Source organism: Phoca vitulina, unplaced genomic scaffold (genome assembly GCF_004348235.1).
Source record: "Phoca vitulina isolate PV1807 unplaced genomic scaffold, GSC_HSeal_1.0 scaffold22, whole genome shotgun sequence".
Taxonomy (NCBI): Eukaryota; Metazoa; Chordata; class Mammalia; order Carnivora; family Phocidae; genus Phoca; species Phoca vitulina.
Window position 1 is genome coordinate 32,294,256 of NW_022589725.1, and position 10,196 is coordinate 32,304,451.

General features: G+C 41.2%; 1 non-coding gene across 1 annotated transcript; it reads left to right on the forward strand.

The window, feature by feature from the left end:
• The first annotated feature begins 9,186 nt into the window (after positions 1–9,186).
• Positions 9,187–9,293, forward strand: LOC116642099. The gene has a single exon (XR_004301289.1). It is a non-coding gene; the product is annotated as a U6 spliceosomal RNA (small nuclear RNA).
• Positions 9,294–10,196: the final 903 nt, after the last annotated feature.

The window sequence follows — 10,196 nt, forward strand, 5'->3', positions numbered from 1 at the left end:
GAACCAGCTCCTAGTTTCGTTGATCTGTTCTACTGTTCTTTTAGTTTCTATTTCATTGATTTCTGCTCTGATCTTTATTATTTCTCTTCTCCTGCTGGGTTTGGGCTTTATTTGCTGTTCTTTCTCCAGCTCCTTTAGGTGTAGGGTTAGGTTGTGTACTTGAGACCATTCCTGTTTCTTGAGAAAGGCTTGTATTGCTATATACTTTCCCCTTAGGACTGCCTTTGCTGCATCCCAAATATTTTGAATAGTTGTGTTTTCATTATCATTGGTTTCCATGAATTTTTTAAATTCTTCTTTAATTAATTTAATTAATTAATTAAATCTTTAATTAATTAATTTAAATCTTCTTTAATGACACATTCATTCTTTAGTAGGATGCTCTTTAGCCTCCATATATTTGAGTTCTTTCCGACTTTCCTCTTGTGATTGAGTTCTAGTTTCAAAGCATTGTGGTCTGAAAATAGGCAGGGAATGATCCCAATCTTTTGGTTCCAATTGAGACCTGATTTGTGACCTAGGATGTGATCGATTCTGGAGAATGTTCCATGGGCACTAGAGAAGAATGTGTATTCTGTTGCTTTGGGATGGAATGTTCCAAATATATCTGTGAAGTCCATTTGGTCCAGTGTGTCATTTAAGGTCTTTATTTCCTTGTTGATCTTTTGCTTAGACAATCTGTCCATTTCAGTGAGGGGAGTGTTAAAGTCCCCCACTATTATTGTATTGTTGTTGATGTGTTTCTTTGCTTTTGTTATTAATTGCCTTATATAATTGGCTGCTCCCATGTTAGGGGCATAGATATTTACAATTGTTAGATCTTCTTGTTGGATAGACCCTTTAAGTAGGATATAGTGTCCTTTCTCATCTCTTATTACAGTCTTTGGTTTAAAATCTAATTTGTCTGATATAAGGATTGCCACCCCAGCTTTCTTTTGGTGTGCATTATCATGGTAAATGGTTTTCCACCCCCTCACTTTCAATCTGGGGGTGTCTTTGGGTCTAAAATGAGTCTCTTGCAGACAGCATATCGATGGGTCTTGTTTTTTAATCCAATCTGATAGCCTGTGTCTTTTGATTGGGGCATTTAGCCCATTTACATTCAGGGTAACTATTGAAAGATAGGAATTTAGTGCCATTGTATTGCCTGTAAGGTGACTCTTACTGTATATTGTCTGTGTTCCTTTCTGGTCTATGTTGCTTTTAGGTTCTCTCTTTGCTTAGAGGACCCCTTTCAAGATTTCTTGTAGGGCTGGTTTCATGTTTGCAAATTCCTTTAGTTTTTGTTTGTCCTGGAAGCTTTTTCTCTCTCCTTCTATTTTCAATGACAGCCTAGCTGGATGTAGTATTCTTGGTTGCATATTTTTCTCATTTAGTGCTCTGAATATATCCTGCCAGTCCTTTCTGGCCTGCCAGGTCTCTGTGGATAGGTCTGTTGCCAATCTAATGTTTCTACCATTGTAGGTTACATATCTCTTCTCCCGAGCTGCTTTCAGGATTTTCTCTTTGTCTCTGAGACTCGTAAGTTTTACTATTAGATGTCGGGGTGTTGACCTATTTTTATTGATTTTGAGAGGGGTTCTCTGTGCTTCCTGGGTTTTGATGCCTGTTTCCTTCCCCAAATTAGGGAAGTTCTCTGCTATAATTTGCTCCAGTATACCTTCTACCCCTCTCTTTCTTCTTCTTCTGGGATCCCAATTATTCTAATGTTGTTTCGTCTTATGGTATCGTTTATCTCTCGAATTCTGCCCTCGTGATCCAGTAGTTGTTTATCTCTCTTTTTCTCAGCTTCTTTATTTTCCATCATTTGGTCTTCTATATCACTGATTCTTTCTTCTGCCTCATTTATCCTAGCAGTTAGCGCCCCCATATTTGATTGCACCTCATTAATAGCCTTTTTGATTTCTAGTTGGTTAGATTTTAGTTCTTTTACTTCTCCAAAAAGGGTTTCTCTAATAACTTCCATGCTTTTTTCAAGCCCAGCTAGTATCTTTAAAGTGATGATTCTGAACTCTAGATCTGACATCATACTAATGTCCATATTGAGTAGGTCCCTGGCAGTCGGTACTACCTCTTGTTCTTTTTGTTGAGGTGATTTTTTCCATCTTGTCATTTTGTCCAGAGGAGAATAGATTAATGAGAGAACAAAATGCTAACAGGGTAACAAAGTTCCCAGAAAATATACTCGAAACAAATCAGAAAAGACCTGAAGCAGTGGGAAAAGAAAGGGAAAGAGAGAAAAAAGAAAAAGATAAAAAAAGATAAAGATAAAGATAAAAACAAACAAAAACAGAACAAAACAAGAAAAAACCAGAATGTAATCAAATATGATCAGGCTGGTATATAGATCAGTGCCACACACTAGATTTTGGGTGTATTTTGGTCTGTTAGAAGAAAGTGCCTCCCAAAATTTTAAAGAAAGAAAAACTTATATATGTACAAATATAAGGGTTGATATGGTGAACGGATGGAATATGACTGTAAAGATGGAAATTATAAAAAATTTTATAAAAGGAATTGATAAGACGTTGTTTGAAAAAAGAAAGAAGAGGATTTAAAAAAAAAGAAAAAAAAGGGAGAGAATGTGATCAGGCAGGGGAGTAGAAAAAAACCATACACTAGAGATTTAGGGTATATTTTGATCTGTTAGAAGAAACTATCTCAAAATTTTAAAGAGAGAACAACTTATATATATATGCCAAAAATACAGGTAACTACTATGAAGGGATAGAATATGACTCTAAAAATGAAAAATAAAAAAAATTTTTTTTTAAAAAAGGGATTGATAAGAGATTGGTTGAAAAAGGGAAAAAGAAAAATTAAAAAAAAAAAAGAAAAAGTTAAAAAAAAAGTTAACTTTGAAAGACTAAAGAATCATGGTAAAAAAGCCATGAATTCTATGTGCATTATACCCCTAGCACTGGAGTTCTGCCGTTCTCATTGATTGGTAAACTGGGTCTTGGCTGGCTGTTCTCGCTGATCTTCTGGGGGAGAGGCCTGTTGCCGTGGTTCCCAAAAGTCTTTGCCGGAGGCGGAATTGCCCCGCCCTTGCCCTGTCCGGGCTAAGTAATCTGCTCGGGTTTGCTCTCCAGAGCTTTTGTTCTCTGCAAGCTTTCCATACAGCTTTGGAGGCGGAGAGTGAAAATGGCAGCCTCCTAATCTCCGCCTTGGAGAAGCCAAGAACTCGGGCCCCGCTCCTCAGTGAGACCCCAGAGAAAAGCAGTCAGTCACTCCCATCTCCCTGCTCTCCGGCCGCACTCCGTGCTCACCTGGCCTGTGACCGAGCGTTTCTATCTCTGGCACCGGACCCCGTGTGGAGTTTCCAAATCCAGCAGATCCTTGCGGTGCGCTCCCGCACCTCTCCTCCCGGGGGAAGAAGGGGAGTCTCCCCGGATCTGCCGCTTGTTGGGTCCCTGCTGGAGGAGCAGGGGCCTGACTGTGCTGCGGATCACAGTTTATGGCAACCCCGAGCTGAGAGCCCGCGCCTGGGCTCCGTCTCTGCAGCCAGCTTCCCCGCTCTGATACCTGGGAGCTCTGCCGCACTCAGGCACCCCCGGTCTTTCTGTGACCCCGAGGGTCCTGAGACCACACTGTCCCACGAGGGTTCCACCCCCCGCTTAGCCACCGGAGTGACGTCCCTCAGCGGAACAGACTTCTAAAAGTTCCGATTTTGTGCTCCGCGGGTCTATCACTTGCCAGAAGCGGCCGACGGAGGCCCCTCTCTCGCCGTCTATCCTCCCGAATATCGCCTCGGATTCACTTCTCCGCACATCTTACCTTCCAGAAAGTGGTCGCTTTTCTGTTCAGAGAGTTGCTGCTCTTCTCTTCTTCGATCTCCTGTTGAGTTAGTAGGTGTTCAGAATGGTTTGATCCCTATCCAGCTGAATTCCTGAGAGGAGACGAGATCCAAGTCTCCTACTCCTCCGCCATCTTGCTCCGCCCTCTAATTTACTTATTTTTTGATGGAAATCTTTTTAAAATAGATTTCACACTTACCTTCTCCTTGAGAGTACTGTGATCCTCATGTAACCCGTTCCTGATGCTTTGAGGCATAGTCCTGACTACTGAGCCCTGAGCTGTGAAATTTCAATGCCCAATCTGACAGAGACCTGAGTGTATGGGGACCCTTCCTTTACTTTGAATCTTTACCAATCCCTGTGATTTTGAATTCTTTTCTGATTTGAACATTTCTGCTGCTTCTCTCACTTTCAGCTGTCCTTTAAATATAAATACGTGTTGGATCCTCCTCTGTTTGGGGGACCTACTAGCTATCATTCCTACCTTATTTCCTTTGATGCTCCTTCCCAAAGTAGAGCCAGAGTAAAGGTGTGAGTGAACATAGTCCCTGGGAGGTGATCCCAGGATGCAGAGTGAGGGTGTGTGGAAGGAAGGAAGAAATGGAAGGCAGCCAGCAAAAGGGGTGTTAATGAGCAGATTACCATGTGGGTGACAGGAACATGCAATGGGGACCCTCTGAGACACAGCAGGGACATACCTCATTACTGTGTTGCTGAAGAGTGTGAAAATTGGAGTATTTATTTACCATCTCCCCTGATTGAGGATTGCTGGAGAAATTGAGGGGAGTCACCTCTTTAGCACTTCGGGTCTGCATCTTGGCTTCACCAGGCAAAGCCTTCAGGCAGAAAGACACAAGAACTGGCTAAGATGATAGAGCAGAGCTCCGAGAGTCAGCTACACTCTTACACAAGCCATGAGGACAGCAATACTACCCCATTTTACAGACTGAGGAAATGAGGCTCTGAGGTTAGACTATCTGTCCAGGGTCACACAGTTAGGCAATGATGGAGCTAGGATTCTCACCTGGATTGAACTGGCCCCAGAATCTCCCTCTTTGCTGTCACAAATGGCTGCCGTGCATCCAGGGGCCTCTGGGGACCCTTCTAAGCTGTCACCTTATGAAAAATCAGCTGACCCAGATTATTAGGCCTGAGAAGGTATGACTCTGTCCTATTTCCTGATGTATACTGGTGCCTAGAACAGTGCCTGGCATGTGACATGCACTCATGAATGAATGAATGAATGAATGGCGCTAAACTCTGCAACGTCTTCAGGGGCCTAAGTGCAGGTATTGATGGGGCCCGGGAGCATTACAGTTCATTGCATAGAAGTGTAGCTGCTTACTCCTAGGTGCATAGTTCCCATGTGTGTTCCCATTCATTCATTTATTCAACTATTTACTGAGTACCTATCATATACAAGGCACCATGCTAAATGCTAAATTTTCACTTGTGAGAAAAATATTCATAAGCCTGCCTCCATGGAGTTCACTATCTAAAGAAGGGGACAGGCATTAATCAAAAGAATCATATAAATCATATCTGAAAAAGCCTCTTGTTTGCCTTTCAATTTACAGAAAAAATAAGGACAGTGGAACATATTAGACATGTACAGAGAACTGTCAGCAAAATCCAGACTCTATGAAACTCTATAGGACAAATGATCCACTTCAACAAATAAATTGCAATGAGAGAAATTAAAGAGGTGGAAAGGAACACCTACAAATTAGAAGAGACTTAAAAGACATATCAACTAATCCCATAATGGGACTCCTATTTAGATGTTGATTCACAAAGAGATTATTTCTTTATTTGACAGAGAGAGAGAGCACGAGCAGAGGGAGGAGCAGAGGGAGAAGCAGACTCCCCGTCCAGCAGGGAGCCAGATGTGGGGCTCGATCCCAGGACCCTGGGATCATGATCTGAGTTGAAGGCTTAACCAACTGAGCCACCCAGGCATCCCTAGATACTGATTCAAACAAACTCTAAAACTTATGTAAGACAGCTAAACATTTGGAACTGACTGGATCTTTGTTGTTGAATAATTATTGTTCTTATTTTCAATGTGATAGTATGCAGTTATGTTTAGAAAAAGAGGCTTTATTGTTAACAAATACATACTGAAATCTTTACAGATGAAATGATAGGCTGTCTCGGATTGGCTTCAAAAGGGAAGAAGTGGACAGGAGCTGTGGATAAAATCATACTGCCCATGAGTTGACAAAATGCTGAAACTGGTAATGATGGGAGTTTATGATACTGTGCTGTCTACTTTTGTATGTTTGCAATTTGTCACAATAAAAAGTTTATAGAAAAGATCACACAAATATTTTGTTACAAATGGAGACACATGTTATGAGGACCAAGAACGGGGGACCATGAGGAACTGGAACAGGTGAGCCTGATTAACAGGGAGCCCAAGGGAGGTTTCCCTGGTGGGAGAGGATCCTAATTTAACAAGATCCTAATCAATAGGATCCAACAGTACATTAAAAGGATTATCCATCACGACCAGGTGGGATTTATTCCTGGGATGCAAGGGTGGTTCAACATTCGCATATCAATCAATGTGATAGAGCACATTAATAAAAGAAAAGACAAGAACCATATGATCCTCTCAACTGATGCAGAAAAAGCATTTGAAAAATACAGCATCCTTTCCTGATTAAAACTCTTCAGAGCATAGGGATAGAGGGAACATTCCTCAATCTCATAAAATACATCTATGAAAAGCCTATAGCCAATATCATTCTCAATCGGGAAAAGCTGAGAGCATGTCCCTTAAGATCAGGAACATGACAGGGATGCCCACACTTGCCACTACTGTTCAACATAGTACTAGAAATCCTAGCATCAGCAATCAGACAACAAAAAGAAATAAAAGGTATTCAAATTGGCAAAGAAGTCAACTCTCTCTCTTCACAGATGACATGATACTTCATGTGGAAAACCCAAAAGACTCCACCCCCAAATTCCTAGAACTCATACAGCAATTCAGTAATGTGGCAGGATACAAAATGCACAGAAATCAGTTGCTTTTCTATATACTAACAATGTAACTGAAGAAAGAGAAATTAGGGAATCAATTCCATTTACAATAGCACCAAAAACCATAAGATACCTCGGAATAAATCTAACCAAAGAGATAAAGGATCTATACTCTAGAAACAACAGAACACTTACGAAAGAAATTGAGGAAGACACAAGAAGATGGAAAAACATTTCATACTCATGGATTGGAAGAATAAACATTGTTAAAATGGCTATGCTGGGGCGCCTGGGTGGCTTAGTCATTCAGCACCTGCCTTCGGCTCAGGTCATGATCCCAGAGTCCTGGGATAAAGCCCTGCATCAGACTCCCTGCTCCGTGGGAAGCCTGCTTCTCCTTCTCCCACTCCCCCTGCTTGTGTTCCCTCTCTCGCTGTGTCTCTCTGTCAAATAAATAAATAAAATCTTTAAAATAAATAAATAAATAATAAAGTGGCTATGCTTCCCAGAGAAATCTACACTTTCAACGTCATCCCTACTTAAATACCATTGGCATTTTTCAAAGAGCTGGAACAAAGAATCCTAAAACTTGTATGGAGCCAGAAAAGACCCCAAATGGCCAAGAGAATGTTGAAAAAAAAAACAAAGCTGGGGGCATGATGTTGACTGACTTCATGCTATATTACAAAGCTGTGATCACCAAGACAGCATGGTATTAGCACAAAAACAGACACATAGATCAATGGAACAGAATAGAGTTTCCAGAAATGGACCCTCAATTCTATGGTCAACTAATCTTCAACAAATCAGGAAAAAATATCCAATGGAAAAAAGATAGTCTCTTCACTAAATGGTGCTGGGAAAATTGGACAGCTACATACAGAAGAATGAAACTCGACCATTCTCTTACACCATGCACAAAGATAATCTCAAAATGGATGAAAGACTTCAATGTAAGACAGTAATCCATCAAAATCCCAGAGGAGAACATAGGCAGTAACCTCTTCAACATTGGCCACAGCAACTTCTTTCATGACACGTCTCCAAAGGCAAGGGAAACAAAAGCAAAAATGAACTTTTGGGACTTCATCAAGATAAAAAGCTTCTGCAGAGCAAAGGAAACAGTCAACAAAACTAAGAGGCAACCCATGGAATGGGAGAAGATATTTACAAATGACATTACAGATAAAGGGCTGGTATCCAAGATCTATAAAGAACTTCTCAGACAACACCCAAAAACAAATAATCAAGTCAAAAAATGGGCAGAAGACATGAAAGACACTTCTCCAAAGAAGACATACAAATGGCTAACAGACATATGAAAAAATGTTCAACATCATTAGCCATCAGGGAAATTCAAATCAAAACCACATTGAGATACCACCTTACACCAGTTAGAATGGCAAAAATTAACAAGGCAGGAAACAACAAATGTTCGAGAGGTTGTGGAGAAAGGGGAACTCTCTTACACTGTTGGTGGGAATGCAAGCTATTACAACCACTTTGGAAAACAGTATGGATGTTCCTCAAAAAGTTAAAAATAGAGCTACCCTATGACCCAGCAATTGCACTACTGGGTATTTACACCAAAGATACAGAGGTAGTGAAAAGAAGGAGCACATGCACTCAAATATTCATAGCAGCAATGTCCACAATAGCCAAACTGTGGAAGGAGCTGAGATGTCCTTCAACAGACGAATGGATAAAAAAGATGTGGTCCATATATACAATGGAATATTACTCAGCCATCAGAAAGGATGAGTACCCACCATTTGCATCAACATGGATAGAACTGGAGGGGATTATGCTAAGTGAAATAAGTCAAGCAGAGAAAGACAAGTATCATATGGTCTCACTCATATGTGGAACATAAGGAACAGCATGGAGGACATTAGGGGAAGGAAGGGAAAATTGAAGGGGGAGAAATCAGAGGGGGATACAAACCATGAGAGACTATGGACCCCGGGAAACAATCTGAGGGTTTCAGATGGGAGGGGAGTGGGGGTTGGGGTAGCCGGGTGATGGGTATTAAGGAGGGCAAGCGTTGTAATGAGCACTGGGTGTTATATGCAAATAGTGAATCATTGAACACTACATCAAAAACTACTGTATGATGACTAACATAACATAATAAAAAATACTGTGTTTGGAAATATATTATGAAAGCCATTTTCCTTTTCTTTCTTTCTTTCCTTTTTTTGGTAGAGAAACTCTTCAAAGTATATAATACTAAGCAGGTATATTTTTCTTCTTACCTCTAGATTTGTTAAAGTGCTTGTTTTCTTTCCTAACTTGAAATTTGTTGGTTTGAGTGAGAAACAGAAGTAGTTCCAAGGACATCATTATCTTAATAAAACCTCAGTGTCTGAATACCCATCCCACCATTAAACAACTACTGAGAGTGCTCGCTTCAGCAGCACACATACTAAAATTGGAATGACACAGAGAAGACTAGCATAGTCCTTGTGTAAGGATGACATGCAAATTTGGGAAGCATCCCATATTTTGTGCCTATGTGAGAAGATGGATGTTGGCTGCACCTCTTGTGGTAACCATTACAAATATGTGTAAATCAAACCATCATGCTGTACGCCTTCAACTTACACAGTGAAACTGGAAAAGGAGCAATTACTGAGATACCCTGTGGAAAGAGGGCTAAGGGATTTTTGTGTTTTTTTTAAGATTGTATTTATTTATGAGAGAGAGAGAGAGGGAGGAGCAGAGGGAGAAGAACAAGCAGACTCTGTACTGAGTGAGGAGCCCAACATGGGGCTCGATCCCAGGACTCAGAGATCATGACCTGAGCCAAAACCAAGAGTCAGTGCTTAGCTGACTGAGCCACCCAGGTGTCCCAAGAGGGCTAAGGGCATTTTAAATTAAGACCATACATTCTTTGAAGCTCCTCCCATCTAGAGATGTAAAACATGTCCCCTCCCCTGGTGTCTGGGCCAGATTGTGACTGCTTCAACCCAAAGAATGCAGTGAGAATGTCAAGGTATGACCTCTGAGGCCAGAGAAGCCTGGGAAGCTTCACCTGTTTCTCTTGGGACATTCACTGTGGGAGCCTTAGTTGACATATAAGGAGTCTGATCAACCCGAGGATGCTGTGCTAGGAGGAAGCCCTGGCTGTGTGGGTGCTTTTATTGGCAGTCCCAGCTGATGTTCCAGCCTAGCTAGCATCAACTACCAAACCTGTGAGTAAAGAGGTTTCTAAATGACTCCAGCCCCCAACTGGTAAGTCACCCTCAGCCATTAAGTCTTCATAGCTTCATTCCCCTCATATTGTGGAGGGGAGACAAACCATAGCCACTATGCCTTATTTGAGCAAAATAAATTTGTTATTTTGTGCCACTAAGTTTGGGGATTGTTTGTTATACAGTGGTAGCAACTGGAACAGAGGGCTGGCCAGAG